Source organism: Cornus florida, unplaced genomic scaffold, assembly GCF_030987335.1.
Source record: "Cornus florida cultivar Cherokee Brave unplaced genomic scaffold, ASM3098733v1 CherokeeBrave_3.0.0_Hap2_Chr07, whole genome shotgun sequence".
Lineage (NCBI taxonomy): Eukaryota > Viridiplantae > Streptophyta > Magnoliopsida > Cornales > Cornaceae > Cornus > Cornus florida.
The window spans coordinates 13,455,432-13,464,540 of NW_026775577.1; positions in this window are offsets into that span (position 1 = coordinate 13,455,432).

A 9,109-nucleotide genomic window follows, 5' to 3' on the forward strand; every position below is an offset into this window, starting at 1 on the left:
ATAGCAAGAGATCCCTCGCTCAGTGACAAAAGAAGTTTTTTCTTCATCGTTTGGATCCATAGGGATTTGATTATAGCCTGAGTAAGCATCCAGAAAGGTTAGCCGTTCATATCCAGTTGTGGTATCCACCATTTGATCAATCTTTAGTAATGAAAAACTATCATTCGGACAAGCTTCGTTCAGGTTGGTAAAGTTAATGCAAACTCTCCATTTCCCATTCTTCTTTTGCACTACAACCACGTTTAAAAGCCAGGACAGTTATTGAACTTCTCTAATGAACCCTGTTTCCAGCAACCTGTTAATTTTATTAGCTATGATTTGGTTACGCTTCGGGGCGAACCTCCTCCACTTCTGTCTCATAGGCTTGGCTTTCGGATCTATATTGAGGGAATGATAAGAAATAGTGGGATTGATCCCTGGCATGTCTGAATGGCTCCAGGTGAACACATCTGCATTCTGAGACAGGAAATTAACCAACTGGTGTTTTTCCTCCTTTGCAAGCCCTGACCCTACTTTCGTAGTTCTGTCTGGCCTTTGAGGATCGATTTGCACATCAACTAGAGGTTCTTCGGTAGGGACCGAAGGCACATCTTCCCCATTCTCGTTGGGTAAAGGCTCCTGTAATTGATATCTTGGGCTATCAGATCGGACAAGAGCTTTTCCCTTCCCAGCAGCTTTCAGAGTTACAAAGTAGCATTCCTTGGCTGCGACCTGGTCCCATGGATATCAATCACCTTATTTCTATCTAGGCTTAAGCATCTCATCATCTAGTGTAAAGTCGATAGGACTCCTTAGACCCTATGAATCCACCCTCTTCCCATAAAAAAATTGTAAGACGGATGGATCTCGACTACCACAAAGCTTTTAATCAGCTCTCTTTCAGCAGCTTGAACCGGCAATTCTACCATACCAATAGGCTCTACTCGCTTCCCATCGAATCACAACAAGGGATTTCTAGTTGGTTTGAGCTTTTCTGGCTTGATCTCGAGCCGGTCAAATGTTATTCTTGGCATAACATTCGCGCTGCTCCCTGAATCAATTAAAACTCTTCATACCAAGCACCCTGCCACTGTCAAGCTAACGACTAGAGGATCTTCATGAAGGATCTGAACTTACAACAGATCTGTCCTGTCAAATTTTATCTGTGCTAATGTGCTCTGCTGGTGCAGAGCATTTACACTGCCTATCCTCATCTTCATTTGTGCTTGATGGTGACGCGTTCGGAGTAGTTCTTCTGACTCTTGGGTCTGCTCAGGTCGGCCATGAATTGTATTTATTATCCGAACAGGCTGGGCGTTATGGTAGTTCGGCTTCTGATTTCTTTTCACTTGCTCAGCTGATCAATTTTGCTCCACTGCCGACCCTTGAACATATCCTGAGAACTCTCCCTTTGCTATCAATATCTCCATTTGTCTCCTTAAGTTTGTGCATTCATTAGTTTAATGACCAAAATCACTATGGAAAGCACAATGTTTAAATTGATCTCTCTATTCGAGAGGTTGTTTGATTGGTAGGGGAAAACGAAACTTATCTTTTTTATTTTGATACAACCTCGCCAGGGTGACTTTGAGTGGAGTGACCGACTCATCCTCTCTAGGCCTCTTTTCTGCCTTCCAGGGGGTTTGACGCTGTGGTAGAGCTTGTTTTTGTCTGATCTTTGCTTTGGTCTTTTCCTCCGTCATGACCATGGACGTCTTCCTTGCGTTGGCAGCTTCTTCTTCTTCCAAACGCACAAAGCCATCAGCTCTTTCGTTCAGCTCGTCCATGGTTCTTGGCGTATTCACCACTAGATTTGTGTGGAACGGTGTCCCTCGACTCATTGCTAGTTTGAATGCTTATACCGCCGTGGATGGATGGCATTCTATTACCATGCTTTTGACGAGGTTGAACCTGGTGAGGAAAGCTCATAGACGTTCATCTTCATGCTGTTTCATTGTGAACAGACTTAAAATATCTTTGGCCGGACGCTTGTTCCCGTAATACTGGCTTATGAATTTATCACACAAGTCCCTGAAGCTATCCACTTAGCCTCTTGCCAAGTTCTTGAACCAATTGAGCGCCGGTCCAGTCAGACTTGTAGGAAAACACTTGCACATTAAAGGATCATTCTCCGTGTTCAGAGCCATTTTTAATTGAATATGGTAAACGTGAACAATCGGATCGCTCGTTCTATCAAACAGAATGAAAATTGGCATGGAAAACTTTCTCGGATTTGGAACATTCAGGATATCCTCAGTAAATGGTGAATCAACTGTTCGTGCTGCCGAACGGAGGGCTTCATTCTCCCTCGGAAACCTTGAGAGTATCCTTTGATCAATAGACCTTTTGTCTAAACTTTTATAGGTGGCCATAAACGGTTGGTAAGGAGGATTAACGACCTTTCCTCCGTCAACTCCCTCTGCCACAACAGTGTGGCCTCATAGCGACCGAACTCCATAGCTTCTTCTCATCTAAGCCTCTCACGGTGTGGATCAATCTCCATGAACTCTTCTCTTTTAATTCATTCGCGATGTGGATCCAAATGGACAAATCCTTCCCGATCTTCTACATAATGAACATTTGGTGGAATATCATCTGGTCTGATCTCTTCGTGTCGAAAATCCAGGTGAACATTCCCTTCCTATTCAACTTGGCGAGCAACATTCGTTTGCACAATTCTTTCTGCTATTGGAGGTGGTCGTGGAACAATCGAAACTTCTCAACGCTCTATTCCAGCTCTTAATTTCGCATTCTCTCTTCTCAGAGCTTCAATTATGCTTATCAACTCATCGAGCTTCATTTGCTGGTCAATCTCCTATGGATTAGAACTCTCACCTCCTATCATCGTTCCTGATCGGAGTAGAGTCATCAACCGTGAATTCCTGATCGGATCTGAACTCTGCTAATGCGAATGCACTAGATCTGGCCTCAGACTGGCTGAATTCTGATCTCCTTCGGTTGGATCTAAATCTTTCCTGACGTGAATTCGTTAGATCTAGCTTCGCTAAACAGATCGCGATTGTACAGATTCGACCCCAATCTCCAAAAATCAACTAGAACCAAGACTCTGCAAGATAAATCATGATCTCGCTGATTTGAATCCAACTTCCAGAGATCAAGCTTCTTCTTCACGAATCAATCTTGATCGTTTCCCACAGACGGCGCCATTGAAGATGCAAGAAAAATCATCTCTTAATTTGGACAGAAGAGTTTTACACTTCAAGAAATTTTTCAACCCCTTTTCCTTCTCTTTTCAATCTATTTATAGAATATTATAAACATTCTAAAAGCTTCCTAACTAACTCCTCACGTTGGGTTGATCCTTTGGGCTCATTACGGATATGGGCGCATTTTTTTTGCTTTAAGATTGGGCTTCCATACTTCCGGCCTTGGGCCTAATAAGTGATGGCTCGATTAAGCAAAATGTTCTTTCTAGACCCGTTTCCAGTAATCTGGGTCGTGCCCGGCCCAGGTTACTTTTGGTATCCTCAAATACATTCAAAGTTGAGTAATTTTAAAACTATTTCAGATTTTTTTTTTTATAATTTTTTTTATAATTTTTATATTATTCTAAAAAACTGTTAAATTTTTATTATTCTAAAAAATGGAGGTCTAGTAAGAAATATTAGAATTTGGAATGATTGGTAGTCGGAGCTAAGGGAAAAGAAAGATGTGGATGATCATGTGAGTGAGATATATAAGCAAAAAGAGGAAAAAAAAAATAGATTTGCCAGGTTTAAACCTCAAAAATGAGTATAACTTATGTTTTGTATTTTTTTAAGTTTAAAAGAGGTGTTATCCTTTTATTGGGACACGTTAGTATGCATGACTCAATCTGTCCTGATGGGACATGACTGACGCATTATCCTTATTGCAATTATGCTTTATGAAGCTTTTCTCTTCTAACATAACTTTTTTCTTTTACTTTCTCAACTCTCTTACAGTCTTTCGTACTCTCTCTCTCTCTCTCTCTATTTCTCTTAAATCTTCTTAGTGTGCAGATATTTTTCTTTGTAATTCATTTACCGTTAAAGTCATTTCACTAAGACAAGTTTAACCCATAGAGGAGTTTTATGTTCTCTTTTTCCTCCATTCGCTTGATAGTAAATTTTTTCAAAGGGACTAAAGTTAATTGCACCCCGTTTGAACCAAATTATTGGTTGTGGTACGCCCGTATCACATAATTTTGAATTGGTTTAGCCAGTCGATTTTAGGGTCAACAGAAAAATTTCTAACATTCAATTTTTGAGCAAATAAGGGCTTGAATACTGAAAAACTAAATGTCCCCCTCTATAACGGAATAAAAAGGGTAAAAAAAATTATTAAGTGTGAAATGACTCAAGTGTCCCTTGTTTTTTTCCTCCTCCTTATATATAAAGGCATTATTAGAATAGAAAATAGTCTTTTTAGAATTTTATATCTTAAAAATGTTGTACATGACTAAATTTGTAACCAAAGTGTGACCTCAAACTCTTTTTTAATCATTTTTTCAAACTTAATGCAGTGATATACTAAAAAATAATAATAAAAAAGAGGGTGATATTTACCCAACATTTAAACATTTTTCGCATTTTATCCAAAAGTTAATATTGTAGGTTTGAAAAAGTTGTTGGAGTTGATGTTTTTGAAAAGGAAACTCTAAAATGGTTCCAACAAACTGAATCCCTCAAATGGTTGGTATGTGAGATAGGGACTGGGATCCTCTGCTGTAAATGGGTCGTGCTGTACCCATGATGTAGTGAAAAAAGGAATTGTTTTTAAATGGGTAACTGTAGAGTCCAACGGAAAAAGGAACGACATTAAATAGAAAGAAAAAAAAAAGAAAAAGAAAAAAAGGAAAAAATAGCTTATTATTACCGACTGGTGCTCTGATTAATCATAGTGTTAAATTGAAACAGGTAAAGATTCTATGGGGAAGGGAAAACGATAATAAAAAAGAAAAAAGAAAGGAAAATAAAATATCCTCTTCTGCTTCAGCGCCGCCCTCTATCGTCACGGTCTACCTGGGTTGTTCATGCTCACGGCTGTATTTTTAGGTACTCACCCTTTCTCTCTCTCTCTCTCGCTATTTTTCGATGGTTGTATGAATCATACAAGAAGTAAACAAAACTAAAATTATCAATCTCTCTCTCTCTCTATGTGCCTGTATGTGTAAAACACGTTTCCAACAAGGTCTTTCTTTCTTAAAGACACAGAAACGATTTAAAAAAGAACTAAAAAACAATAATCAGGAAATTAATTTATTCTGAAAGGTAATATAAACTAAAATAAATTCAAGATTGTAATTTACAAGCGTTGTTAGAAACTACCATACCCCGTCAGAGTCAACGTCCATGTTTTCCTCTACAAGTAGTGCAAGCTTTACACAATTAATGCAGAAACCTTTCTTTGTCTAACATGCCCAAATTCCAAAACTGTGATGCAGCTTTGGCACACAATATATGGGCAGCAAAAACATTGAAATTTTGAGGTTCTGTGGCAAATGAGGCAAGAATGCCAATCTGAAATAGAAAATGGTATCAGTTTGCATGCTATCAAATAAACTGTCAAACGCAATAGAAACATGACTAGAGAAACTAATGGGATAATAACATAAAGTAGCAGGAATATATCTTTATGTTGTAACTAATGGGATAACAACATAAAGCAGTAGTGGGTCTACAATGCATTAATGTTACAGAATTGTCGTAAAAAAGTTACAATAAAAACGGTGTTCTTATTTTCTCTTCCGGGAGTTGCCTTTTTTTTTTTTGAATCTGGATATCCAGGACGCTTCTGGCTTGAATTGAGTGAAGTTATTCAAATACAACCAACCTGTGAGGACACGCATCATCAAACACCTTCTGTGCATTCTCGTTCCTATCCCACCACACCACAACAATTTCTTTGTACAACCGTAATTCTCTTTTCTTGATAATCATTTTTTGCATAGCCATTCTGAACTTGTTCTCACAAATCAAGAGAAAACTCAAAAAATAATAATTTTCTCCTTTAAAAATGGGAACAATCGGATGAAAATTGTTGTTACATGTTGCAGCCATTCTTTTTTAGATGAACCTTTTTGTACTCTTTTCTGACATCAATCACGATTGATCGTTGACTTATCTGATATCACTCGATTCACTTTGTTAACCATTTTTTGTATTATAATAGAACAGACCTCTTTTGGCTATTATCTTGAAATAACAGGAAGAAAGGAGCGAAATATACGTAAAAGGAAAAACAAGGCAATTATATTAATTTGGGAATCCTTATTTTGATTATAATCAACTTCAAGAATGTAATATGAATGATAACAAACAACAATTTCTACTAACTTTTTTCCCATGTGGTACCCTCTTATCCAGATCACAAATCGGCATTACTCGATACCACTACAAAAACCAATCGAATTTCTCATTGATCAGGTGGGTCTGCAAATTCAGTTGAAACTGTAGGTGAAATGGTAGTGAAAAGCTTGAATTTTGATTCCACTTTGGGATTTGATGAGAGAAACGAGTTGGGTTTTTTACTCTGGCTTGGAACTCAACTTTGCTTGAGGTTTTAACTCTTGATGGTAACAACTTTTAAGGTATTATTATATACTAACTTTAATATGGTATGTTTATGTGATTAATTAACAATTAAAAGCTTCATATGGATGGTAAATTGTATCATATCATTTAAGAACACAAGGGAATTTTTTGATTGTGGTATTAATTATGACCTGAAAGAGCTTTGAATTCAAACAAAGTTTTGGTATCCTAATGGTTTTAGCTATATAACTGGACCAGCATAGGGGGCAATCATGCTTCATATCTTATTATATTCTTCTTTTATTCCTATCCTACCATTTTTCCATTCTCTGACTTCCCTCTGATGTTGTGTTGTGAAATTGGACTATAGAGTTAGTATAAGCTTATTAGTCACTGAGGAAACCTTTTCTCTACATTAGAGTTATCAATCAGATGCCCTTGTTCTGTAGTTGTGATTTGGTAAGGGGTGATGTGTGTCCTATGCCTAACTGTTACAGCTACAGCTACATGCCGATGATCTGTTTTACAATTTAATGTCATTTTGCATTGTCCATATCCAATTTTTATGATTTTGTAAGCTTGATCTTGTGATTTCTGACAGCTTGACATTTAATTTTCTGTGTTATAGTTGATATGATGAGGCTCCCCCTTGTATATACTTTTTCTTTAATTTTTTTCTTCCCCTTATATTCAACTTCATCACAGATGTGTTTATCTTTCAAAATGGAATATGATACATATATTTCAGTATGCTTTAGAGCTAATTTGATAGTTATTCTTGGTACCCTCTTTCTTCTTTAGATTACTTTCCACCATTCTGATTGGGATTAAGACAAGCGTTACGAACAAATTTGTTTGTTTGTTTGTTTTTTATTTATTTATTTATTTAAATTTATAGTTTCATGATGGGACATTCAACTGGTGTAAAACGGAAACGTCAAGCTACTTCCTCGAGTCCTGCAGATGTGAAAAATACTCCACATAAGCCGGCCAATTGCTACTTATTATATAGGTACAAATTTGATAAAATATTACTTTGTTAAAATATTATATATATATATATATATTTTGTTATTCTTAATATATTTGATTTTATGTCATGTTATTAGGAAACAAAATAAAAAAACTGGTACAAATGTGGTGGGGCAAAACAAGGAGTATTCAAAAGAATGGAATTCGATATCAGAAATTGATAAAAAGCCATTTAGAGATCAATACAAAAAGAATATGTGTCTTATACTAAGAAAAAGAAAGAGGAGAAAAAGCATAAAAAGCCTAAGGTAAGAATTTCTACATTGTAGTTGATAGTAATATTCAAGGGGCTCTAGTTTATTTCAATTCTTTGAAAACTGTTATGTATTTTTACAATGTGGAGAATAGAATAACGTTCCCTTTTACAATTCTTTAAAGACTATTTTGTACTGTTATATTTGGTTTTCTCTCATCAATGATTATTAATATTATAAATTTATTAGGTTGCACATTTATCAAATAAAAGAGTGAGCACAATGCTAGTGAAGATTTTTTTTGAAACTATATCTAGTTTTAAAGAAGACCAGGTTTCTGCTGTTCGGGATATAGGTTTTGGAAATCTTCTTGAGTTGAAGTGTACTCACTTGAACCAATATCTTTGTCAGTACTTGGTAGAAAATTTTGATGAGCGCATATGCGGTTTGAGGATTTCTGATAAACTCATTCCGATAATAGCGACAGATGTCGAGCACATTCTTGGGATACCCAATGGTCACTTATTAATGGTGAACTCAGAAGGAGACAAGGGTATAACCAATTGGAGTTGGGTGAAAGAAGGTGGTTTCATGAAAAAAAAAAAGAGTTTGAAGGTTGCCAAAATTGGTGAGATGCTTCGAAATTGGGGTGATCAATGCGCTGATGATGATTTTAAGCGACTTTTTGTACTATATGCATGTGGATGCATATTGTTTCCAAACACTACTCATGAGGTATCGAAATACTTTTTTGGAATGGTTGATGATGTGAAGAAGATAAACCAATACAATTGGGCAAAATGTGTGCTTAATGATTTGGTAAAAGGGGTTAATAAATTGAAGACATCTAAAAATAGCGGTTGCAATGGTAGTCTACTTTTTTTAAAGGTATGCATGACCCAAGTGTATTAAAATTTATTTTAAACTATTAATTGCATTAATTTATAAGTGGCTTGTCAATGTACATGCAGTTGTTTTATTTGGTCCGTGTCGATGTCAATTGTCCAAAACTGAACAAGTACCCTAATATTACTAGTGATTGGCCTGAACCATTAATTAAGGAGCGCCTAGAATATGAAATGTCTGAATTAGGGCAATTTGGACTCTGAAAGGTAACCTTAAGTTTTTTTTCCATTAACAAATATTTCAAATTATGCTAAATTGTATGTTTAATTGCATGATTTCATATTGTCAATAGATTATACCACAAGAGAAGGAGGATGACGACTGGGAGGAGGATGATGTCGATGTCGATGTTGATGCTAATGTTAAGGTAATTAATTGTAAAAATATATATTAGTTATCACACAGTTAAGCCTATCAAATATTACGACACTACAAATTTTTGGGAGTGCTAATTAATTATGTTAAGATGGTTAAATTTCATTT